Source organism: Macaca thibetana, chromosome X, assembly GCF_024542745.1.
Source record: "Macaca thibetana thibetana isolate TM-01 chromosome X, ASM2454274v1, whole genome shotgun sequence".
Lineage (NCBI taxonomy): Eukaryota > Metazoa > Chordata > Mammalia > Primates > Cercopithecidae > Macaca > Macaca thibetana.
This window is the reverse complement of record NC_065598.1, coordinates 126,770,132-126,796,560: the sequence shown is the minus strand read 5'-3', so window position 1 is coordinate 126,796,560 and position 26,429 is coordinate 126,770,132. Positions and strand designations below refer to the sequence as shown.

The 26,429-nt window shown below is 40.2% G+C and overlaps 1 long non-coding RNA gene and 1 pseudogene across 9 annotated transcripts in view; both read left to right on the top strand.

The window, feature by feature from the left end:
• The window catches only part of LOC126946924 (uncharacterized), a 109,854-nt gene that overhangs the window by 24,205 nt on the left and 59,220 nt on the right, over positions 1-26,429 (top strand). For 8 of the 9 annotated variants that reach the window (XR_007722803.1, XR_007722800.1, XR_007722802.1 and 5 more), the window contains exons 4-6: positions 9,632-9,772; positions 18,330-18,468; positions 20,136-20,288. This is a non-coding gene — a long non-coding RNA (uncharacterized LOC126946924). The remainder of the gene's footprint in view (positions 1-9,631; positions 9,773-18,329; positions 18,469-20,135; positions 20,289-26,429) is intronic. The other variant, XR_007722801.1, reaches the window with a different exon arrangement.
• On the top strand, positions 1,726-3,250 carry LOC126946923 (probable hydrolase PNKD; annotated as a pseudogene).

The following is a 26,429-nucleotide window of genomic DNA, read 5'->3' as shown; positions in this document are numbered from 1 at the left end:
AAGCTGCCAACCTGACCTAGTGATGATGCCAGATGCTTGAGAATCCAGGCAAGACCATGATAACAACACAGTATATTTGTAGATTTTTTTTTTTTTTTTTGAGACAGAGTCTCGCTCTGTCACCCAGGCTGGAGTGCAGTAGCATGATCTTGGCTCACTGCAATCTCTGCCTCCCGGTTTCAAGCAATTCTCCTGCCTCAGCCTCCCGAGTAGCTGGGACTACGGGGGCATGCCACCATGCCTGGCTAATTTTTGTAATTTTAGTAGAGACGGGGTTTCACCACATTGGCCAGGCTGGTCTCGAACTCCTGATCTCAGGTGATCCGCCTACCTCAGCCTCCCAAAGTGCTGGGATTACAGGCGTGAGCCACAGCACTTGGTCTTACTTGTAGCTTTTTGAGCTATGATAAGTGCTTGTTTTTTAAGCCACTGAGTTAAAAAATAGTGTTTCACAGAGCAATGATTAAATGATACAATAACCAGATTATGAAAGTTCCTTTATATTCATGGCTTCCTAAAAGTTTATGTTGTAAGTGCTGTTTAATTTACCAAATATTTTTATTTTTCTGCATCAATTGAGATGACCATATACTTTTCTCCTTTATTTGGAAAAGTGGTGTATGACATTTCGTCCTTTTGCAATGTTTTAACTCCCTTTCAGTCATGAGATAAATCCAAGCTGATCAGAGTTTATTGTCTTTTATAGAACTATGGATTAAACATGCTTATATCTTTCAATTTTTAAGTCTCCACTCATAATCGAAGTGGGTTTGTATTTTTCTCTTCAGTCACAATCTATGTTTGATTTAGGTATCAAGGTTATAAAAGTTGCTCAGAATATGTTGGGGAGTAATTCATCTTTAGTTCCCCTTTAAAATATTTTGAATAAGATTGGAATCATCTTTTGCTTAAAACTTCATAAAACCGGACGGGCATGGTGGCTCCTGCCTGTAATCCTAGCACTTTGGGAGGCTGAGGCGGGCAGATCAGCTGAGGTCAGGAGTTCGAGACCAGCCTGGCCAACATGGCGAAACCCCATCTCTACTAAAAATGCAAAAATTAGCCAGGCATGGTGGCATGCACCTGTAATCCCAGCTACTTCGGAGGCTGAGGCAGGAGAATACTTGAACCCAGGAGGTGCAGGTTGCAGTGAGCCGGGTTCGCACCATTGTACTCCAGCCTGGGCACGAAGAGTGAAACTCCATCTTAAAAAAAAAAAAAAAAAATTCATAGAACCAACCTGTAACCATGTGGGATAGATGTTTGTGTTAAAGGAAAATCCCTAAGTGTGTTTTATTTTTTAATAGTTATACTTCCCTTCAGGCTTTTTCTATCTTCTGCTCTTTGCCACCTGTGAGGTCCCTGAAAATGAAGGCCAATACTACCCAGCTAAGCAAATACCTGAAAGGCCAAAAAGACTGGGTAATCTGGTGTTCCCCTTAATTCTCTGTCTATAGAGCTTTAATCTGAGAGTTTCTCTTTTGTGAATTCTTTGACACTTTTAGGGAGAATTTTGTATTTCATCCTATATATTTTGTTTCCAGTGGAGAGATATGGAGGAGAAATGGTCCAAATATAGCCAACCATAAACAAAAACTGAATTAAGCCTAAATGTATTTAACAAGTTGAAATATGACTAAGCTGTTCAGTAATATTTGTAACTTATTTCAATGAATATTTTCCTTAACTTTCTGAAGAAACTAAGTAACTAATTTCAAATGAGAATACAATGAAAACAAACAAAAAATAAAGTGAAATAAAAATTTTAAAATATAAGGTACAAAATTAATGATATTAGAAAGTGCTTGTGTTTCCATGTTAAAAGATGAAATCATGAGATAACCTTTTAGTAACTTCTGATAGGGGTTTATACATATTTATATATGTATACCACTCAAAGTCCGCATTTATGGCATGAAGTGATGAGCGGTATCTAAGCCTTCCTCTTAGGGCTCCAAGAAAACAGGTGCCTCTCATTTTACAGTCTAACCCCGTAAATGGAGAAAGATTCCTTGAGGGCATGAATACTGACAAAGGCTATCTCCTTGACCAAATTGTAGATAGGCTCCTCTGAGCCGTCTTTTTGACTGAGCTCATTCTTGAGTACTGTCTTTGGCTTGCCTAATCCAGTTTTAATACGAATCTTAACTCAGTTTAGCAAGAATTCCCCTACCCTTGATGTCTCCTCTCTGTGATGTTCCATGCACTGACACCCCTCATTCTGCTCCTTGACTGTAAATCCCCCGGCTGTCTTTACTATGCTCAGAATGGAGACTGATCTATTTCTCACCTGTTGTAATGTCCCTATTGCAATAGTCTTGAATAAAGTCTTCTTTATCACTTTTACAAGTGCCAGAATAATTTTCTCTTTAACAACAGCAAGCCAAGTCAAGGAACATGTGGCCTGCTGCCTAGAAATGCCCCAATCCTGCCCTTAATTTTCAGAATTGTTTTCTTCCTCCTAGGCCTAGCTCCTTGAGACTTGCCCCTAGACGTAAACAATTTGGTAATGTAGAGAAAATGCTTGAGATGTAAAACCGAGTTAAGAGCAGAACTGCAAAGACTAGGTTAAGTGGAAATTGCGTTCTTGAAAGATAATATTGCCTGATAAAAGTGGGTGCTTTAAGGTGGGATCTGAACATGGCGGCGGTGGTAGCTGCTATGGTGCTGAAGGGCCGGGGATATGGGGGGTGAGAAATGCCTGTGTCCTCCGGGGGATTCTCGCAGGAACCACAGCTAACACGGCCTCCCATAACAGGACCCAGGCACTGCAAACCCACAGCTCCCCAGAGGGCAGGGAGGAACCTGAACCCCTATCCCCCGAGCTGGAATACATTCCCAGAAAGAGGAGCAAGAACCCCATGAAAGCCAGGGACTGGCCTGGGCCATCGGCTTCCCTTGTGGTATCCTTCTCTTCATCCTCAACAAGCGGGAAGTGGACAAGGACCGTGTGAAGCAGATGAAGGCTCGGCAGAACATGCGGGTGTCCAACACGGGACAGTATGAGAGCCAGAGGTTCAGGGCATCCCCCCAACGTGCCCCGTCCCCTCATGTTGAGTCTGGGGTGCAGACCTGAGGAACGATGCAACCCTCCTAAACTGTGTTGACTGTGAAGTCCTCAGGTTTGGCCGGGATTCCAGTTCTCGAGGTCCACCAGAGGGCGCATGAATCCCAGGCTGCTGCCAACCCCTACCCCGCCCCACACCCAGGAGCCAGCCAAAGGCAAATAAAGTTATTGAGCGTTTAGTAGGGAAAAATTTCAGTAAAAAAGTGGCAGGTTTAGGCCTTGGTTTGATTTCAGATGGAAACAAAAGCAACTTCCAGCAGTATGAGCAGGTCGCCCCAAACTGGGCAAAATGCAAGGCAGCCATGTTTGGTGGCGCCTTTGTCTCTCAGTGGCGTTTTTTCACACTGGAAGGGCGGGAGAAGAGTGCCCCAAGGCAGGCTTCCTTGAAAATATGCAGCACTACTGCCCCCGTGAGGAAATCATTTAAAGACAGAATACGCCATTACAGCGTTCTTTCCCTGAGACCCAGCTGTTGGGGAAGGGCTGTTCTGTGGGTAGGTGGAAGAGGCTGGGGCTCCATGCTGAGCCTCTTTGCCTTCTCCTCTAAGGCCTTAACAGAGACCTGGACATTGGTGGCATCTTGGTATAAAACCTGGAGAGTGAGGGGCTTGGAGTGAACCATCAGCTGCCAGGCGATACTGGCACAGGAAGTCGTGGGGTGGGGCCTCATTTCCTCCTGGTGTGGTCAGGACTGGAGGGACCCACTCAAACACGAATGCAAGCTCTTGTGGGCATCTGTCTTCTGTTCCTGCCCCTTGCAGCGAGAGTTAGCAGGCTTTCACGTGGTACCACCATCCTATGGTGAAGGCCTTATTATATACAAGGACTCTTCAAGGAAGATATGGGGCATTGGTTTCTTGTGGCAGCCGTGTCAAAACACAAAGAACAGGCCAATTCCAGGTGACATATTGCAGAGGCAAGTGTGCTTGCTGAGGATCTCAGGTCACTCAAACATCTAGAGATTCACTGCCTGCAGCCTGGAGGAATTGAAGAGAAGTGGGGCTACGTAGCCAAACCAAGAAGTAATGAAACGTCTAAAGGAGTAGATACAAAAAAACAGATGGAGAAGAAGTAGTCCAAATATGTTAGCCAAGCATAAACGAAAACTGAAGTAGAATTCAATCTAATTTATATGTTTTACATATGACTAAGCTGTTAAATAATATTTATCATTTATTTCAACACAGACAGTGAAAAGGATTGAAAAGTCCTTGCCTGTCAGAGGTGTCATTCCTTGTGATATAACTCTATGACTTCATACATGCCTGTTGTAGAAGGAACGTTGTAAAGAAATGTGATTATTTCTAGAAGTGCAAAAATCAGGTGGCAAAAATGATGTCACTGAAGATCATGAAGGAGGACACGTTGGTACATCAACCCTCCACAAAAGCAACAACGAGCCAGGCATGAACTAGAAAGAAGTGTCAGAATCCACTTTTACAGAACTCTAGAGCTTGTCAAAAACTTGCAACACCCAAGGAAGCCTTGGTGAAGAAAGAAATGGCTGCTTTGTGGTGAGAGAGCAAGAGAGCTACGGCATTTTAAATTGCCTGTCTACCATCCCCCAGCCTCCACAGTGCCTTCAGTATAGCTCCCACCCTTGTGCATAGGTATAATACAGAACTTATTCTCAAAGAATTGTTGCATTCCAGTTGGACCTGTCTTTTGGCTCCCTAAAGGATTGGTGTAATCTTGCTTTTGTTTTGCCTCACTTAGAGTGTTTCCAGGTTTGGAACAGCTTCCTGAGGGGCATGTGTTGAAAAAACTTAAAGATACAAGTATTGGCTATAGGAGTCTGGGGCAAGGGACAACAGTTAAACAGTAAACAGATGGAAAAGCATGGGAAGGAAGAGGCTATGAAAGGAAATACTTGGGGGAATAAGAACTTTAAAAAGTTCTTGTATATACTAGAGAAATAAAAAGCCATGCACATGCACAGGGCTGGACAATTATTCAGAAAATGCCTGAGAAGACCTTAAGGACTCATATCTCACTAGCTTTCAGGCCCCTTGCAAGCTAGAAGTGAAGACTACAGCCTGGCTAGTTGAAAGAGTGCCCCAACACACAGAGCCAGCCTTCAAGGACTTAGAGAATACTTCTCTTTCTTTCTTAGGCTCCACATGTTTAAGGAAACTGTCGGAGTACTAGGTGACCACTAAGCTATCAGAACACCGACTCCAGTGGCCACAAATGATAAAAATACAGACTTTACAAAAATATTTAAGAAAAGTTACTAAAAAAGCAAATAAAAAACAACAACACACAAATGCTATCAACTAAACCCATGGGGTGGGGAGGGAAGTGTGTCTAGAAATCTAATTTCCAGAGTTGATACAGTATGATATCAAAACATCTAATTTTTAATGATAAACAAAAAATAAGACATGCAAAGAAAACAAGAAGGTGTGGCCTACTCACAGGGAAAAGAGAAATTAATAGAAACTGTGCAGAAGGAAGCCCAAGCATTGGGCTTACTAGAAAAGAGTTACGTCAACTCTCTTAAATATGCTCAAAGTGTTTCCATAAATAAAATACAAAGAACTAAAGTAAACCAAGAGAATAATGTCTCACCAAGTAGAGAATATCCATAAAGAGAGAGATATTATTTTTTAAAAAAACAAATAGAACTTTTGGAACTGAAAAGTACAGAAACTGAAATAAAAAAAAAAAAAAACCACTGGAAGTTTCCAACAGCAGATTAGAACAGTTAGAAAAAAGTCATTGAATGTGAAGCTAGAGCAATTGAAACACATGAGTATAAACATGCAAGAAGCTCAACAAACTCCATGTAAGATAAACATGAAGAAATCTACAATGAGAAAGCTTATAACCATGCTGTCATAAGACAAAGACAAAGCAAGAATCTTGAAAGCGTTATAAGAGAAAGGCCTTAATTATATACAAGGACTCCTCAATAAGATTAGCAGCCAGTTTTTCTTCAGAAACCATGGAAGCCAAAAGGCAGTGGGATAACATATTTAAAGTTGCAAAAGCAAACAAACTTGTCAAAAATTCCATATCCCCCAAGACTAACTTTCAGAAATGAAGGAGAAATTAAGACATTCCTAGATAGAAAAAAACTTTACAGATTCCACCAGTAGTAGACCTCCCATAACAGAAATGCAAAACGGAGTCTCTCAGGATGAAATGAAAAGACGCTAGATAGTAACTCGAAACCATATGAAGAAATAAGGAACAAAGAAAAGGGTAGCTACATAGATACATAAAAAAGCCAGAAGAATTATATTTTTGGTTTATAATTCTCTTTTCCTCCCATATGATTTTAAAAACAAATGCATGAAACAATAATTATAAGTCTGTATTAATTAACATTGTACAATGTTTAATCATATAGTTTGTAAAAATAACACAAAAGGGATTAGAGCTTTAAAGGAGTAGGTTTTATGTACTATATAAACTAATTTGTAGTTTAATAAAAATCGATTGCTCTAAAATTAAGATATTAATTGTATTCTGCAGGATAGCCATAAAAAATTAGTATATAGGGAAAAAGAAACAGAAAGGAATAAAAGTGGTACACTAGAAAAGATCAATTAATCACAAAAGAAGGTAGGAATTATGGAATTGAGAAAAAAGCTATAAGATATACAGAAAATATATAGCAAAATAGGAGGAGTAAGTACCTCTTTACCAGTAATTACTTTAAATGGATTGAACTCTCCAATTTAAAGGCAGAGATTGGCAGAATGCATTTTTTAGAACATCCAACTCTATGCTGTCTAAAAGAGTTGGCTTTAGATCCAATTCACAAACGGTTAATAGTAATAGCATGAAAAAAGAAAATTCATGTGAAAAATAACCAAAATAAAGTTGGTCTGACTGTCCTGATACAAGACAAAATACACCTTAAGACAATAATTATTTCAAGAGACAAAGATGGACATTATATAATGATACGATCAGTCTGTCAAGATGTACTAATTAAGCATACATATTTATTTTACAAGAGTCCCCAAATACATGAGGCAAAAACTGAACAGAACTAAAGGAAAAAATAGAGAGTTCTAAAAAATAACTTGGTGACTTCAATACCCCACTTTATTTATTTATTTATTTATTTAGAGACAGAGTCTCTTGCTCTATCACCCAGGCTGGAGTGTAGTGGCACCATCTTGGCTGCAATCTCCGCCTCCTGGGTTCAAGCGATTCTTATGTCTCATCCTCCCAAGTAGCTGGGATTACAAGCGTGCACCAACATGCTCAGCTAATTTTTGTATTTTTAGCAGAGAAGGGGTTTCACCATTTTGCCCATGCTGGTCTTGAACTCTTGACCTGGAGAGGTCCACCCACCTCGGCCTCCCAAAGTGCTAGGATTACAGGCATGAGCCACGTCACCCAGCCCAATACTCCACCTTAAACAATGGATGAAACAACTAAACTGAAGATCATTAAGGAATTAGAGAATGTGAACAAAGTTATAAGTCAACTACACCTAAAAGATATAAAAATATATCTTTCCTTGAAAGGTAAGATTCCATCACCTACCATGTAGACCATGCTATGCCAGGAGAAGGGAACTGGCTTTTGTGACATCCTGGCCTGTGCCTAACTCTCTTTTAGACTTAAAGGATGGCATATGGATATAGGTGTACTGACACACAGGAGTGCCTTGCAGAGGCTCCGGGAAGCAAGCACGACGTCTTCCAGGTATTTTGTGAAAGAGAAAAATGATCTCTAACCTTCCCTTCATATATCATCTAAAGAACACTCAGAGAAAGCCTTGACTAGATGAGTTAGGCTCCTTAGGTAGCCTCTTCAGCCTTCACAAAGCCTGAATTCCATTCTCTGTGGCCTGATTGGCAGAGACATTCTCTGCCTCTGATTTAGGGAGAAAAGCAAACAGTTCGACCTTGGGAATCAAACCATGTAAGTTTGCTAACACTAGGTAAGAGAAATGGCAAAGTCAAGGGCGTTTTACTTCTAACATGTGATAACCTTGAATCAAACGTCTAAACATGTATGTATTCTAGAGAGCCAATATGCACATTGTAATGTATCTGTAAATTGAAAAAACTCAAACAAAACAACTAACACTGTCTAATTCTCTAAAGCTGAGTTTTCTGAGAGCACAGTTTCCAGTTTTACCTGTATTTATAATGAAGGCTTGACACATTGACAAATAAGCTTAGTACTGATAACATTCTGAGTAATACCATATTTTTATCTAAAAATAAATGGCACTGTTTACATGCTAGGATGATTAAATGTCTTGCTCTTACTAGTCAAGAAAATTAAAACCTTCTAACAAATTATTGTTTAACACAAAATCCAATTAGCTGAAATATGTTTAGTGACATTTTAAGTAGCCTTTCCATATAAAAACCGAGAAAAATGATAGAAGGAAAAACATTAAATCAGAAGGAAATTTCTCATAAAGGGTGTTATTTGATGTTTATAACAAAAAATTCCTGCACATGTACATTCCCTCTAACCCCCCAATATAATGCAAATAGAAGAACAAGCAAAATGCAATTGAGAAAAACAGTAATTGAATTTTGATTGAGTTTCTGTGATACAGAATATGCCTCATTAGCTTCTGTTATAATTGTTCCATTTTTCATTTTTTTTGCCAAATGTTTATATTATCCTTAGGATTTGAGTGCAATTTGATTCATTGTTATTTTTGAACTATAAAGAAATGTCATGAGAGTTAGCAATAAAGTACTATTAGTTACTCCATACCATTGGAAACTTCCCATTACCTAATATTGTGTGAAATATTCAAGGCACTAAATACTACCTATAGTCTGATGATGGAATTGAAAGGAATAATTAATGTGATTGTGTGTGTGTGTGTGTGTGTGTGTTTGTGTTGAACACCTTGTTGTGCAAATAAGGGAGTATATTAATAAGCCTCTATCGATTTAGTAAAATAGTATCACCTCTCATGAACAATCATAGAATCCATTTGTAAGAGAACATATTTGAACACTGGACATACACTGGACATACAAATACATGGGAACTTTAAATAGAGAAGTTCTTATATGACCAATGGAATACGTGAATGTGTGATAAAACCATTTTAAAAGTCATTTCCTCTTGGGATTGAGAGACCACTTATTTATGGTATATATATACACCTACGTGTGTACACATGTTTACTAACTATATTTTAGCCATGGTAATCATTTCAGTTACCTCGCTTTGTGCCTATATCCGTATGTATGTGTATATGTACTTAATATTATACAAAACAAGATGTTAAGGAGAGTTTGTACATGCATTTAATGCAAGCAAATACTTTCCCTTCAAAACTTTGTCAGAATACACATCTGGTCTGATCCAAACCACTACAGATTAATCCAATTTTAATATAGATTTATTTTTTGTGTGAACCTAAATATAGTAGGCCTATGTATGTATACATTGAAAAGTATGGAAGAAAATAACCCAACATATTATCAGTTGTATTAACAGATTTTATGGTATTTTTCTTCTTGGGGTACACAAGATTATTTTTGAACTACGTGGCAAACATCATACTCTTTAAATTTTTTTTTTTTTTTTTTTAAGAGACTAAGGTGTCACTATGTTCTTCAGGTTGCTCTGCTCCTGGGTCCAAGCTATTCTCCTGCCTCAACCTCCCAAGAAGCTGAAACTACAGGAACACGCAACTACCTGGCTTGCAAATACCACTGCTAATAAGAAGATATTGTAAATCTGATACCTAAGAGATAAGAGGTAACACACACACACACACACGCATGCAGGCACACACACACATACACACACACTCAGATCACAAGAAGAAGCTGAAAAATATTTAATGACATAGGAACATGTGGAAAAATAAATTATTCACTGTTAAACATAGGACAATTTTTAAAACTGCGTAACTTTTTTTTTTTTGAGACAGAGTCTCACTCATTCTGTCGCCCAGGGTGGAATGCAGTGGCGTGATCTCGGCTCACTGGAACCTCCACCTCCCGGGTTCAAGCGATTCTCCTGCCTCAGCCTCCTGAGTAGCTGGGACATCAGGTGTGGGCCACCATACCTGGCTGATCTTTCTATTTTTAGTAGAGATAGGGTTTCACCATGTTGGCCGGGCTGGTCTCAAACTCCTGACCTCAAGTGATCCACCCGCCTTGGCCTCTCAAAGTGTTGGGATTACAGGCGTGAGCCACTGCGTCTGCCCCCAAACTGTGTAACTTCTAATGGGAATTTATACAGATGTAAGTGTATGTATCATGCTCTGTGGAGCAATGTATTACATACAATGATGTGTGCTGTCTTGGCCTTCTCTTACGACTCCTACCAAACACTGTCTGACAATTCATCACATAAGCTGAGAAAATGGAGAAGGACTGCCTGGTTGTCTGGGGAGGGGAATAGGTCAAAGATCACCTAGACTTGTGAATTGGTGGCTCATGATGATCTCCAGGCTTCTGATAATTTATTCTCGCCTTTCTTCTCTGATCAGTCTAATTTCCTGCCTGAGACAGACATTTTGATACCATGTGAAAGTGCTGAGCCAACCCACATAGACTAAGTCTGGAAAACATTTAATTTCTTGAAAGAACAAGATTCCTGATGAGGATGGGTGGTTTAGGCCTTGACTTGATTTCACATGAAAAAGAAAAGCAAAAATACAGGAATTTGCACAGGTTGCCCCAAACTGTGCAATATGCAAGGCAGCCATGTTTCCTGGCCCATTTGTCTCTGGGTGGCGTTTTTTCAGACCGGAAGGGCGGGAGAAGACTGCTCCAAGACAGGGTGTCCTTGAAAATCTGAAGCACTACTGCCACCGTGAGGAAATCGTTTAGACAGACTAGGCCATTACAGAGTCCTTCCCGGGAAGCCTCGCCGTAGGGGAAAGTCTGGTCTGTGAGGAGGTGGAAGAGGATTGGGCTCCAGGCTATGGGTCTTGTTGCCTTCTCCTGTAAGGCCTGAAGAGATACCTGGACTTTGGCGGTATCTTGCTGTAGAACCTGGAGAGTGAGGGGCTTGGAGTGAAGCAGCAGCCGCCAGGCGGTCCTGGTACAGGAAGTCGTGGGGCGGGGCCTCGGTCCCTCGATCCACCTGCCTTGGCCTCGCAAAGTGCTGGGATTACAGGCGTGAGCCACCGCGCCTGGCCCATCACAAAATCTTAATTGCATTCTCTGTGTCCTCATAAACAGCCATTCCCTGCCTCTGTCCCTCCTGGTGTGGGCAGGACAGCAGGAACCCTCTCAAAGACACATGTAGGTTCTTATGGGCATCTCTTTCCTGTTCCTGCCCCTTGGAGCAAGAGTCTGGTTTTCACGAGCTGTCATCTTGCTATGGATCTTTGGGTCTCTGGTAGCATCGCGCACAATCAACAGGGTTATTCCAAGGGAAGTTTACAGGATTTGCTATTATAACCTTCACTCTCCAGGTTCTGTAGCAAGATACCGCCAATGTCCAGGTCTCTTTTAAAGCCTTAGAGGAGTAGGCAAGGACTCCCAGCATAGAGGCCAAGCCTCTTCCACCTCTTACCTGACCAGATCTGCCCCAACAGGTAGCCCTCACTAGAACTCTATAATGGCGTAGGGGTTTCGTTAAACGACATCCTCACGATGGCAGTAGTGCTCCAGATGTGCCAAGAAGTCTTATCTTGGAGCCCTCTACTCCCGCCCTTCTTGTATGAAAAAACGCCACCCATAGACAAAGGCACCACCAAACATGGCTGCTTTATATTTATCCCGGTTTGGGGCCAGCAGGTCTTACTGCTGCACTTTTGCTTTTGTTTTCCACTTGAAATCAAACAAGACCCGCCCTCACCAAGAATCTTTGCTTTCAGAAATTAAATATCCTCTTGCCCAAGTCTTTGAGGGTATGATTTATTTCACAGAGTTACAGGGCCAGTGTATTTCATGGTATAAAATTATCTTCTTCAGGGATGAAGGCATAAAGAGAAAATTACTTGAAACTTGGAGATCTTCTCTGGCAATCAATTTACAAATTCTGGTGTTCTTTGACCTGGCTCCCCGCCCAGACAACCAGGGAGTTCATGTTCTAGCCTCATGTGTTGCATTATAGGCAGTAATTTGTCATCAGCCTTAGAGGAGGGATCCAATAGCTGTCATTGCTGCCTGCCACATATACTCCACATGGAATGATACTCATAGTACATATGTTCAATTCCTGTCGAGGTTACTCAGAGTTATATCTCATGGTCGCATCATTTAACATAAAAATACAACATTTCCCATGTGTTACATATATTTCAAGTATTTCCTGAGACTTTACACAGTGCCTATGTGGGGAATGGATGGGTGCATTATGTTTTCTCCCTTACAGCAAGAGTTAGCAGGCTTTCAGGCAGTGTCACTCTGCTGTGAGGCATGAGTCATTTGTTGCAGCAATGTGAGAACACCAAGGACAGACCAGTTCCAAGTGGGATATAGCAGGAGCGAGCAAGTTTTCTGAGGGTCTCAAGGGTACCCAATTGTCTGGAGAAGACTAGAAGGGCATAAAGAGAAATTGAACCACTGAGCATCGAGGAAGAGTTACATCTTCTTCTAGTGGACTGCTGTACATAAACACATAAACCAAGAGCAGTGAAAGGGATTGAAAATCAATCTATGTTTTAATAGTATTTGTTGGAGATGGCATTACCCATGATCTCACTTCACGTTATCATGTATGACTATTGTGGCAGTTATGTTTTCAAGAAGCATGATTGTTTCTACAAATTCAAAAACAGGTGGCAAAAGTGACATCAATGAAAATTATGCATTAGGGAACTTCTGTAGTGTATCTCTCCGGAAAGGCAACTCAAAACAATCAAGAATCTATAATTAGAAGATCATTGTCTCAACACAATATATGGGGCATTTATAAAAAGTCTATAGGTAGTATTATACTCAAGAGTAAAAGACTGAAAACTTTCCTCCTAAGATCATGAACAAGGTAAAAATGCACACTTTTGCCCTTTTCTTGAACAGTACACTTAAAATTCTAGTCAGGGTCATGGGACAATGAAGATATATAAAAGGCATCCAAGTTGAAAAGAAGAAAATGGAAATTATCTCTCTTCATAAAGTTGATGATCTTATAAAAATGCTTAAAAATGCAGAAAAACCATATTTGAGCTAATGAACAATATTCAGCAAGCCCTGCAGGATAGAACATTAAATGGTAAAAATCAGTTATAGTTATGTACACTAGCAATGAACAATCTGAAAATTGAATTAAGAAAGCAATTCCATTTATAATAGCTTCAAAATAAATCATATTTTAAGGAGAATGTTTCACTAAACAGATGAAAGACTTGTACATTGAAAATCACAAAATATTGGAGAACTTAAAGATTACCTAGATTTTTACAAAAGACATCCTGTGGTAATGAGTTGGAAGACTAAATATTTATAATATGGCAATACTAGCCATAGAGATCTATAGATTTAATGTAATCCTAATTATTATTCGCATGAGCATTTATTTTTGGGAAAAAGAAAGAGCAAATTCTAAAGATCCTATTAAATTGCAAGAGATCTGAGTAACCAAAGTTTGAATAAGAAAAACCAAGGTGGAAGACACACTTGTAGATTTCAAAACTTACTAGAAAAGCTAGAGTAATCAAATCAGGGTGATGATCAAATGAGAATACACACAGTGATTAATGGAAGAGATGAAGAGTCTGAAAATAAACCAAGACATTCTGGTCAATTGACTTTTCACAAAGTTATCCAGTTCATTTAATGAGACATGAATAGACCCCTTAAGAAATAGTGCTTAGACAACTGGTTATCCACATACCAAAGGAAGTTAAACCTCTACCTCACATCATATGCAAAACTTAACTCAAAATGTATCAAATGTCTAAAGGTAAGAGCTAAAGCTATAAAACCTTCAGGGAAACTATAGGAATAAATCTTCAGAACTTTAGATTTGGCAATGATTTTTTAGCTATACAACCAAAAGCACCAATAACAAAAGAAAAAATAAATTGGACTTCCCTGGAATTAAAAACTTTTTGCATCGAAGTACACAATTCAGAACTTGAAAAGCCAGCTTACAGAATGGGAGGAAATATTTCCAAATCAATTATCTAAAAACTGCGAATATCCAATACATATAAAGGACTCTTAAAAACAACAAAAGACAACCCAATTTAAAAAAAAATAGGCCAAGGGAGAGTGAGGTCACCAAAATGGTAGAGTGGAAGCAATCTGACGTTATCCCCCAAAAAACTAAAAACAGCTGTCTAGTGTCGAGATTGTCACAATCAATATTGCAGAACTGAAAATTGAGACTATGACGATCTGTGGGGCCATAAGAAAGTGAATACATATGAGCAGCTGGTAAGATTAATGGACTTCTCTCTCCATGATGGACTTCTTCTCCAACCAGAAGCTGCTAGGCACCACGTAGAAAATTCCCCCTGGACTCACGGTTTCCTCTATAAAATGTGAGATCCAGGCAGGCAGCTAGGTTCTCTCCCATTTTGGTGTCCTTTGCAGGAATGCTGTTCTTGCCTCACTCCCTAGACAGCATCCTGACTGCCTGTAGGAAGAAAAATCTCTGAGGGCAGTTAGAGACAATAAGTGGAGTTGAAGCTAGCAACCCCAGTGCATTAAATTTGGGGACTCCTCTTTTACTCAAAGAAGACCTCAAGTCAGAGAGGGCATCAGCAGCAACATGAAAATGAACAGGAAGGAAAAAAGAACAGGAAAGGCTATACTTTGGCTGGGAATCGTGGCACATGCTTGAGTCCCAGCACTTTGGGAGGCCAAGGCAGGCGGATGACCTGAGGTCAGGAGTTCAAGACCAGCCTGGTCAACACGGTGAAACCCTGTCTCTACTAAAAATACAAAAAGTAGCTGGATGCGTTGGCACACGCCTGTAATCCCAGCTACTTGGGAGGCTGAGGCAGGAGAATCCCTTGAATCCAGGAGGCAGAGATTACAGTGAGCCGAGATTGCAGTGAGCCGAGATCATGCCATTGCACTCCAGCCTGAGTCACAGAGCAAGACTCCATTAAGAAAAAAAAGAAAGAAAGAAAAGAAAAGAGAGAAAAAGAAAGGCTATACTTAGATAAAATAGATTAAAAGTCAAAAACTGTAAAGAGAGACAAAGAAGGTCACTGTATAACAATGAAAATGACAATACAACAAGAAGATATAACAATTGGAAATATGTATCTACCCAACACTGGAATACGCAGATATTTGGAGAGCAAAATGAGGCAAACATTTGAAGATCTACACAGAGAGATAGAATGGTGTACAACAGGCCGGGCGCGGTGGCTCAAGCCTGTAATCCCAGCACTTTGGGAGGCCGAGACGGGCGGATCACGAGGTCAGGAGATCGAGACCATCCTGGCTAACACGGTGAAACCCCGTCTCTACTAAAAAATACAAAAAACTAGCCGGGCGAGGTGGCGGGCGCCTGTAGTCCCAGCTACTCGGGAGGCTGAGGCAGGAGAATGGCGTAAACCCGGGAGGCAGAGCTTGCAGTGAGCCGAGATCCGGCCACTGCACTCCAGCCTGGGCGACAGAGCGAGACTCCGTCTCAAAAAAAAAAAAAAAAAAAAGAATGGTGTACAACAATACAGGCAGACTTCAGTACCCCACTTTCAGTAATGGAAAGCTTATCTAGACAAAGAAACATTGGAATTAAACTATACTCTAGACCAAATGAACTTAACTGACATTTACAAATTATTTCATCCAATTGCTCTAAAATGTACATTCTTGTCATCAGTACATGGAACATTCTCCAGTATAGAGCATATGTTAGGCCACAGAACAAGGTTCAACAAATTTAAGAAAACACCTGAAAATATGAAATTACTAGAAGAAAAGATTGCAGAAATGCTTTAAGACATTGTTCTGGGCAAAGATTTTTTGTATAAGACCGGAAAAGCCCCGGCAATCAAAGCAAAAATGGACAAATGAGAGTAAATCAAGCTAGAAAGCTTCTGCACAGCAAAGAAAACAGTAAAGTGAGGAGACAACCTACAGAAAGAGAGAATATCTTAGCAAACTATTCATCTAACAATGGAGTAACAAATCGCAATGTAAAATGAACTCAGCTCAATAACCAAAAACGAAATTATCTGATTTACAAATGGACAAATGATCTGAATAGACATTTCTGAAAGAAAGACACAAATGGCCAACAGATATATGAAAAAATGTTCAACATCACTAACCGTCAGGGAAACGCAAATCAAAACCATGGTGAGATACCATATTACCCCAGTTCAAATGGCTCTTCCTAAAAAGACAGAAAATAGTAGATGCTGGCTAGGAAGCAAAGAGGAATGCTTGTATACTGTTGCTGCAAATGTATATTAATACAGCCACTATGGGACATAGGATGGAGTTTCTCCAAAAAGCTAAAAACAGAGTTACCATATGATGCAGCAATCCCACTGCTGAGTATATATTCAAAAGAAAGGAAATCAGTACAGCAAAGAGATATATGCATTCCCATGTTCATTGCATCATTATTCACAATAGCGAAGATATAGAGTCAACCTAAGTGTTCATTGATGGATGAATGGATTAAGAAAATGTGGCATGCATATAAAATGGAAGATTATTAAGTCAGAAAAAGGAATAAAATCCTGTCATCTGCAGCAACATGAATGGAACTGTAGGACACTATGTTAAGTGAAATAAGCCAGATACAGAAAGACAAATTATCACATGTCCTCATTCATATGCAGGAGCTAAAATAATCCATCTCATGGAACTATAGAGTAGAATGGTGGGTACCAGAAGTTAGGAAGGGAGGGGAATAAAGAGAGGTTGGTTAATGGCTACGAAAATACAGCTGGACAGAAGGAGTAAGTTCTAGTGTTCAATAGCATAGTTAGGGCAACCATAGTTAACAATAATTTCATGCTTATTTTTAAATACCTAAAAGAACATTTGAAATGTTCCCAACACAAACAAATAATAAATGCATTAGGTGCTGAGTATCCCAGTTATCCTTTTTTGGTTATCACACATTTTATGGATGCATGAAAATATATGTACTACATAAATATGTACAATTATGTGTAAATTTAAAAAATAGGCAAAGGTCTTAAATATACGATTCTCCAAAGAAGATATACAAATAACCAACAGTTCTATGCAAGATGCTTCCATTATTAGTCTTTTCAGAAACGTAAATCAAAACCACCTCATGATACCAATTAACACCCACTAGAATGGGAATTACTTAAAAAGAACAAATATCAGTTGGGTGGTAGAGAAATTGGAACTCTTCTAGAGTGTTGGTGGAAATGCTACGAAAAGCAGTTTATCAGTACTTCAAAAATTTAAACATAGAAGGAACCATATGAGCTAGCAACTCTACTCCTAAGTATATACCACAAATGATTGAAAACAAATAAACAAGTACATGTATACACTCACTGTATATATTTATTAACAATACCCAAAAGGTGAACATAAGCAAACATCCATCACTTGATGAATGCATAAACAAAATGTGATATATACATATGGATATTATTCAGCTACAAAAAGAAATGAAGCACTGACATATATTACAACATGGACGAAATTTGAAAACATGCTAAGTGAAAGAAGAAAGACAAAAAAGGCTACTTATTGTGATGATCAGTACTGAGGGAAAGTAGATTAGTGTTTGCTAGGAGTTGGGCATAGAGTGGAATGGGGAATGACTGCTTAATGAGTTCAGGGTTTTCTTTTGTGGTAATGAAAATGATTTGCTACTACATAGAGGTAGTGCATTGTGAATGTACTAAATGCCACTGAATTTGAACATTTTAATGGTTATTCTTATGTTACATGAATTTTACCAACACAGTTTTAAAAAGTGTCAATATTTTTAAACCTATCATTATTTCCAAGAATAACTAATTATATTTGAAAAGTACTCAAAGTTATCAGTGAAGAAAACTTGTTTTAACAATTATACTACAGGAGAATTTGAACATGAATTTATAAATGTACATATTATATGTGCATAGGAAAGAGATAATAATACATAGCATAGATATTTTAAAAGTGATTATTTCTTCTCACTAGGTTTGACCTACCATATGTTTTCTGCTTATAATTTCTTAAATTTCTTCTAGAGTAAAATATAAAAAAACTCAAGCACTGAAAAGTATAAATCGATATGGATATATTCAAAGATTATAAGGTGATGCTGAAGATTTTGTACAAAATTTCAAACAGCACGAATCCAAGTATACTGAATGTAAAATGTGTGTGGGACTGTGTGTGTATTCATACCTGTTTATATGCATATACAGATTTTAAAATGCCATATATATGTTTTTTTTACACAGGGTCTCACCCTGTCATCCAGGCTGGAGTGCAGTGGCGTGATCATGGCTCACAGCAGCCACGACTTCCCTGGGCTCCAGTGATCCTCTCACCTCCACCTCCTGTGCAGCTGGGCCCACAGGTGCATGTCACCATCCCCAGGTATATTTTGTATTTTTTGTAGAGACAGGGACTCGCTTAATTGCCCGAGATGGTCTCAAACTCCCAGGCTCAAGCAATCCTCCTACCTCAGCCTCTCAAAATGTTGGGATTACAGTCTTGAGCCACCACACTCAGTCAATGGCTTATATTTTAAATCATGGTCAGTGTTATAGTGAGTATATGTTTGAATATGATATTTTTGGCCCACAAATTCATATCTTTAATTCACAGTTATATAAACAGAGACATTAATGAAACCATGTAGCTGCATGTGAGTGGTGTGAATACATCCGTCTTACAGTTTTCTTAGGGTTCACATCTAAGTGACTGCATGTGAGAGATGCCTATTTCAATTATCATGTATTGAATTTTGTTTTCCTTCTTTTGAGTTTTTAAAGATAAAATTTGAAGGTAAGAATTAGAGCTAAAATCTCAAGAATAATTTTAAAATCCTCATTTTCAGAGGTATAAGCATGTATAATATACATATTTATATGATATGTAAATATTTATGTGTTTATATATGTATAAACACATTTTTAGATGAAAAAGAGCAATCAGAACTTATTTTTTAATGACTAGTACAATCACAAAGTTCTTTGTATATAATTTGTTGTCTAAAATCAAGAAATTGCTGGTCTCAAACTCCTGACCTCAAGTGATCCGCCCGACTTGGCCTCCCAAAATGTTGGGATACAGGCGTGAGCCACTGCGTCTGGCCTGAATCCGATTTAAATGTAAATTTATTGTGGCGTTTGACTGTATATATTGTGACTGTATATACAGAAATTTTATCTATGTATTGAAAGTGGGAGCAAATATGAAAAAAGGTATCAGTGTTTTTTATTTTTATTTTTTGAGACAGATTCTCATTCTTGATGCCCAGGCGGGAGTGCAATGGTGTGATCTTCGCTCACTTCAACCTCTACCTCTTGGGTTCAAGCGATTCTACTGTTTCAGCCTCCCAAGTAGCTGAGATTATAGGCATGTGACACGAGCTAATTTTTATATTTTCAGTAAAGGCGAGGTTTCGCCACGTTGGCCAGGCTGGTCTCGAACTGCTGATCTCAAGTGATCCACCTGCCTTGGCCTCCCAAAGTGCTGGGATTACAGGCGTGAGCCACCGCGCCCAGCCTTCAGTGTTTAATACACAGTTGTATGGCATTGCTTTTCTCTTGATCACCACATCTTTTTAACTTCTTTGCAAATCCCACCTCTTTGTTACTAATGTGAAAATATAGGACTGATTCCTAACTGATAAACAGTAACACACATACACAGTAAACTCATAGGACATAGTTGTAAGCCGTTGCAGTTTAATGAACCAGGAAAATGTTTCTGTTACAATGTTATATAATGAAACCGTAAAACAAATTCCTGGGATCTATCTGATTAGCATTTATAGTCATTCCTGTATTTGTGTACATGCAAGTAGGGTTTTATGTGTCTGTAAAGCTTGAGAGTTATCTGGACTCTTATGTTAGAGCCCCCACTAAATAACGGCCTCCCTCTCAACATACAAGGCCTACTGACTAGGTCTGAACATGGAGTAAAACTCCCAGGGAACCTGGGTAGGGAGTCTGGAGAAGAAACGCGTGGCCTGGTGCCTAGATTTGCTCTCCTCCAAGACCTTAAATGTCAACATCTTTTTTTTTCTTTCTCTTTAGACATGGATCCCTGAGGTTGGTCCCCAATACTACAAGGCAATTTGATATCATAATAGAGCACTGCAGACACAATGCTGAGTGAAGAGGAGTAGAAATGAGAAGACTTGGTTGAGCAGAAACTGAATTCTTGAAAGGAAGAGATGCTCGATGAGGGTGAGTGGATGACACCTCAGTTTAATATCCAATAAATGCCAAAAGTGGAATACCTTTACGCAAATGTAGCAAAATGTTAGGTAACCATAGTTTCTGGTATCTTTGTCTCTTCTTGGCCTTTTTTTTGAAACGTGATGGGCGGGAGAGGAGCGACTGGAACAAAATTAGCTGGCTTTTCTCTCACAATACTGCCATCGTGCGGAAATAGTTTCATAGCATCCAAAGCCGTGAACGTTTTCTCCCTGTAAGCCCTAGCAGCTGCGGAAGGAAAAGTCGCCCAAGACAAGTTGACATTCCTACCCTTTTCTCTGAGGCCTGGCAGAAGCAATGGACAAATGCAAAGTCTTAGTGAAGTATCTGCTGAGTGAGAGACCAGGACTAAGCCAACTGCTTCCAGGAAGTCCTAGTACAGGAAACAGAGGACAGGGCCTCAGTTTCCTCATAGTGGGGACAAGATTAGAAGATGACACAGCCAAATGCAGACCCTTGGGGCATTTATGTCATGAATATGCCGTTGGGAGTTTTAGGCAATCTGGTTGTCCCTGTGTTATGGGGCTGTGACATTTACAGCAGCATTGTTAGGTTGCAATGGACAGGCCAGTTCCAGGGACCATCTATCTGAAGCCAGTGTCATTCACATGGTCCTCAATACACAAAAATTCTAAACACCGTTGCCTACAACTAGAGGGACCTCTGTAGAGGAGTGAGGATACATTAACATGCCTATGAGGGCCAGATCATCTTTTAGGAGAGCCGATTTGCTAAAGTGGATGAAGGCCAAGAATGTGATGGAAGGCCTAAGCAATTATCTGAGCGCACAAGCCAGCAGCTTCTGTGACTTTATAAGTTCAGGAGAAAGTCTTTTGTCATAATGGGACCCCGATGTCATCTCAGTTCTCTCAAGGAGGGCAGATAGGTGGCTCTTTCCTGTTCGATGTCCTTGAGAGGTATGGCATTGTTTAGGCCTGAGCAAATCATTATGTACTGCATCCAAGCTAGTATTTTCTCTAGCAGCTTCAAATCCATTTCCTAATGAAGATATCCAACCTTTGGTATGGAGACCTCCAGATACTCTATGACTCATAATTGAAGAATCAATAAGGGTGACTAAAAGTGTATGGATGACTTGATCCTCATGACATTCTTCCTCAGAGTTTATTATCTTAGTATCTGAATTCTTAATGAAAGGAATTAATGTTAGTCTGGTTCTGCACTGTGACATTACAGTGCTTCAAGAGCTTGTTCAGGTATGACCTCTCCTGGCCTCTGAGGATTCAGGCAGGCATTCCAGGGTAAGGCATTCTAGGGTAGCCTGGCTTTTTTGACATCTTTCACTGTGTCTAGCTCTCACTCTAGCTGGTTTTGTTGAGTTGAGTGATGATCTGCAGACATAGATGATATTGGCATGCATGAATGTCCTGGAGACTCTAGGGGAAACATTTCCCCATGATCCCTGTTCCTGGAAAGGACAAAAAGGATATCTTACCTCCCCGGAGTATTTCACCTAAAGTAAACTTAGACATCTGCTAAACTGCCTCCCTCCTATGGAGGAATAGTTTGATCTGACCATTTTCATGGATGAATACAGACCTACCTATGGGACAGTGTCTCATATCTGAAGGTAGAAATGCTGGTGGTGCCAAACCTAGAATTCTTTAGGCTAAGTGATCTTTTATTCACCCCTTGCTAGCTATCTTTAATAAAGTGGCTATGTGCCTGGGCAGTGGATGGAAGCCTGGAAAGGAAATCACAGCTAGCCAACTACCAGTGGCAGTGACAAGGAGATTGATTGGTTTATTCTGCAATGAAAGGTAGTGTGGAGGGGCAATGAGCCTCTCATTCCCGTTTAGGTTGGATACATGTCATTCATCTGTACCAGGTAGTCCCTTTATCCCTCACAATTTCTTTCTTTTTTTTTTTTTTTTTTTAAGGCCGAGTTGCCCTCTGTTGCCCAGGCTGCGGTGCAGTGGCATGATCTCGGCTCACTGCAACCTCCGCCTCCTGAGTTCAACCAATTCTCCTGCCTCTGCCTCCCAAGCAACTGGGACTACAGGCGTGCACCACCACAAACAGTAAATTTTTGTATTTTTAGTAGAGACGGGGTTTCACCATATTGGCCAGGCTGGTCTCCAACTCCTGACCTCGTGATCCACCTGCCTTGGCCTCGCAAAGTGCTGGGATTACAGGCGTGAGCCACCGCGCCTGGCCCATCACAAAATCTTAATTTTATTCTCTGTGTCTTAATAAATAACCATTCCCTGCCTCTAATTTAGGGAGAAAAGAAAAATTATAGAACCTTGAGGATTAAACCTACCACACCGTAAGATAAATGATAAAGTATATGTTACTCTACTTCTAACATGTCAGAAACTTAAACCAAACATATAGTCAAGTATGTATTCTATAGAGCCAGTATGCACATTGTGATGTATCTGTAATAATTTAAACAAAAAATTGGCCAGGTGCGGTGGCTCACGCCTGCAATCTCAGCACTTTGGGAGGCCGAGGTGGGCGGATCACCTGAGGTCGGGAGTTCAAGACCAGCCTGACCAACATGGAGAAACCCCATCTCTAATAAAACTACAAATTTAGCCAGGCCTGGTGGTGCATGCCTGTAATCCCAGCTACTTGGGAGGCTAAGGCAGGAGAATCGCTTGAACCTGGGAGGCAGAAGTTGCGGTGAGCCGAGATCAGGCCGTTGCACTCCAGCCTGGGCAAAAAGAGCAAAACTCCGTCTCAAAAATAAATAAATAAATAGTGTCTGCTTTTCTAAAGGAATGTTTTTGAGCATATATTTTTCAGATTTTCCTTCATTTACACTGAAGACTTGAAATGTTGAAAACAACGTTTAGTATTGATGATATTTAAATGAATTAATGCTCTTGAAAGCTTTGTTAAAATACATACTTGATCTGCTCCAAACCACAATGTAGAGTGTAACCCAATTTCAATACAGATTTATTATTTGCATGAAATTAGGAATGTATATATAGCCGGGTACAGTGGGTCGCACTTGTAATCCCAGGACTTTGGGAGGCTAAGGTGTTTGGATGCCTCGAGGTCAGGAGTTTGAGACCAGCCTGGCCAATATGGTGAAACCCCATGTCTACTAAAAATACAAAATAATTAACCAGGCCTGGTGGCCTGTGCTTGTAATCCCAGCTACTAAGGAGACTGAGGCAGGAGATTCGCTTGAACTTGGAGGTTACAGTGAGCCGAGATTGCGCCATTGTACTGTAGCCTGGGTGACAGAGAAAGTTTTGGTCCCCCCAAAGAGAAAAAGCGTGTATATATATACATGTATATATTTATTTATATCTATATTTTTATATATTTATATATGTTATATAAAAATATATATTTATATATAATCATATAAAAATCCATTATTTAATATAATTTATATATTTATATTTAAAAATATATATTTATGTATAAAGTATATAAAAATATATATTTATATATTTTTCATATATTTATATATATTTATATATATTTCCATATATATGGAAATAATCCACATGGTTATTTTTTGCCTTGACAAATTGTATGGTAGTGCTTTTCATCTTTATTAGCACATTGATTTTTCTCAATCTTTGTCAAGCATTATTCTTTAATTAACTAATAGGAGAATACTGTAAGACTTATATCTAAAATACAAATTATTAAAAAAGACACACACAAACACACACACCACTTAAAGTCTCAGGAAATGCCTGAAGAATATGTAGTGTCATGGGACCATGCCGTGTTTTGATGTTAAATGATGAGACCATGAGCTGAAACTCTGAGTAACCTAGACAGGAACTGAACATGTGTAGTATGAGTATCATGCCATGTGGAGCACATATGGCATGCAGTAATGACAGCTTTCTGGTTCCTCCTCTATGATTCTTGCCAAATTGTTGCCTACAATGCAACACATAAGCTAGAAGATGAAGAACTTCCTGGTTGTCGGGGAGAGGGGCCAGGTCAGAGACCACCAAGGTCTGTAACTTGTTTGCTAGAGAAGATCTCTGAGGTTCAAGCGATTTTATCCTTGTCCCTTCATTCCCAAATTTATTCCCTGAAGAGACAGTTTGATGCCATGTAGACTACTGGACCTTTAAGTCTGAGGTAAGTAATAATCATATAGACTAGGTTAGGAGGATTTTAAGTTTCTGAAGGAGTAAGATTCCCGATGAGGGCGGGTGGTTTAGGCCTTGGTTTGATTTAAGATGGAAAACAAAACAAAAGTGCCAGAGTGAGACCAGATGGCTCCAAACTCAGCAAAAAGCAAGGCAGCCATATTTCCTTGTGCCTTTGTATCTGGGTGGCGTTTTTTCAGACAGGGAAGGCGGGAGAAGAGGGATCCAAGACACATCTTGGCACATCTAGTGCACTACTGCCATCGTGCGGTGGTAGTTTAAAGACACCCTAAAGCCACAACAAACTTCTTCCCCTGAGGGCTACCTGTTGGAGAAGGTCTTATCTGTGGGGACGTGGAAGAGGCCTGGGCCCCATACTGATCCTCCTTGCCTTCTCGTCTAACGCCTTAAAAGAGATGTGGACTTTGGCAGTGTCTTGGTATAGAACCTGGAGAGTGAAGAAGAGCAAATCCTGTAAATTTCCCTCGGAAGAACCCTGTCCATTGTGCGCGGATACTGATGCCACAAGAGACCCAAAGACCTGTAGCAAGATGACAACATGGGAAAGCCAGCCAACTCTTGCTCTAAGGGGCAGTAACAGGAGACAGATGCCCACAAGAGCCAGAATTCGTCTTTGAGTGAGTTCCTGCTGTCCTGCCCACACCAGGATGAACCGAGGTCCCGCCCCGGACTTCCTGTGCCAGGACAGCCTGGCAGCCGCTGCCTCACTTCAAGCCCCTCACTCTCCAGTTTCTACACCAAATTACCGTCAATGTCCCGGCCTCTCTTAAGACCTTAGAGGAGAAGGCAACAAGACCTAGTCTGGAGCCCAGTCCTTTTCCACCTCGGCCCAGATCAGACCTTCCCCCACAGCGCGACATCCTGGGAAGGAGTGCGTAATGGCGGAGTCTGTTTTTAAACAACTTCCTCACGGTGGCAGTAGTGCTTCACATTTTCACTGAAGCCCTATTTTTGGAGCGCTCTTCTCCCGCCTTTTATGTCTGAAAAAACGCCACTCGGAGACAAAGGCGCCACTAAATCTGGATGCATGGAGATTTATCCAGTTTGGTGCAACCTTGTCTTACGGTTAAATTTTTACTTTCTTTCTGTCCATCTGAAAACAAAATGAGGCCTGACCCTCCCATGCTCCTCAGGAATCCTGTTCTTTCAGAAATTAAATATACTCCTCACTGTGTCTATCTGGATAGGATTTACTACACAGTTACAGTCCAGAAAGTTCCATAGCATCGAATTGTCTCCTTCAGGTGATAAACTTGGTGGATAAAAGTGCAATAAGGAAAACGTTATTTGAAACTTGGAAGAGACCTTTGGCAAACAATTTACAAATCCTGGTGGTCTTTGACCTGGCTCCCCTCCCAGAAAACTGGGGGTTCTTCATGTTCTAGCCTCATGTGTTGTTTATAGTCAACAATTCGGCATGAGCCATAGAGTAAGGATCAGATAGCAGTCATTACTCCCTGCCATATATGCTCCACATGGCGTGATCCTCATAGTCCCTATGTTCAGTTCCTATCGAGATTACTCAGTTTCATCTCATGGTCTCAACATTTAACACCAGAACACAACATGTTTCCATGCATTACATATTCTTCAGGCATTTCCTGAGACATTAGATGCTGTGTGTGGCGGGGATGGGTGTGTGTGTTATGTCCTGTCCCTTGGAGCAAGAGTTAGCAGGCTTTCAGGCAGTATTACCGTATCATGGTCCTTTGTTACAGCAGTCTGAGAACACCAAAGACAGGCCTGTTCCAGGTGTGATAAAGCAGGAGCCAGTATGTTTTCTGATAGTCTCAAAGGCATCTAGTCTAGAGACTGAAAGGACCTAAAGTTTCACATCTTCTAGTAGAGTTGTTTTTTGGTTTTGTTTTTTTAGATGGAGTCTTGCTCTTTCTCCCAGCCTGGCGTGCGGTGGCACGATCTCAGCTCACTACATCCTCTGTCTCCCAGGTTGAGGGAATCTCTTGTCTCAGCCTCCCGAACAACTGGGACTAAA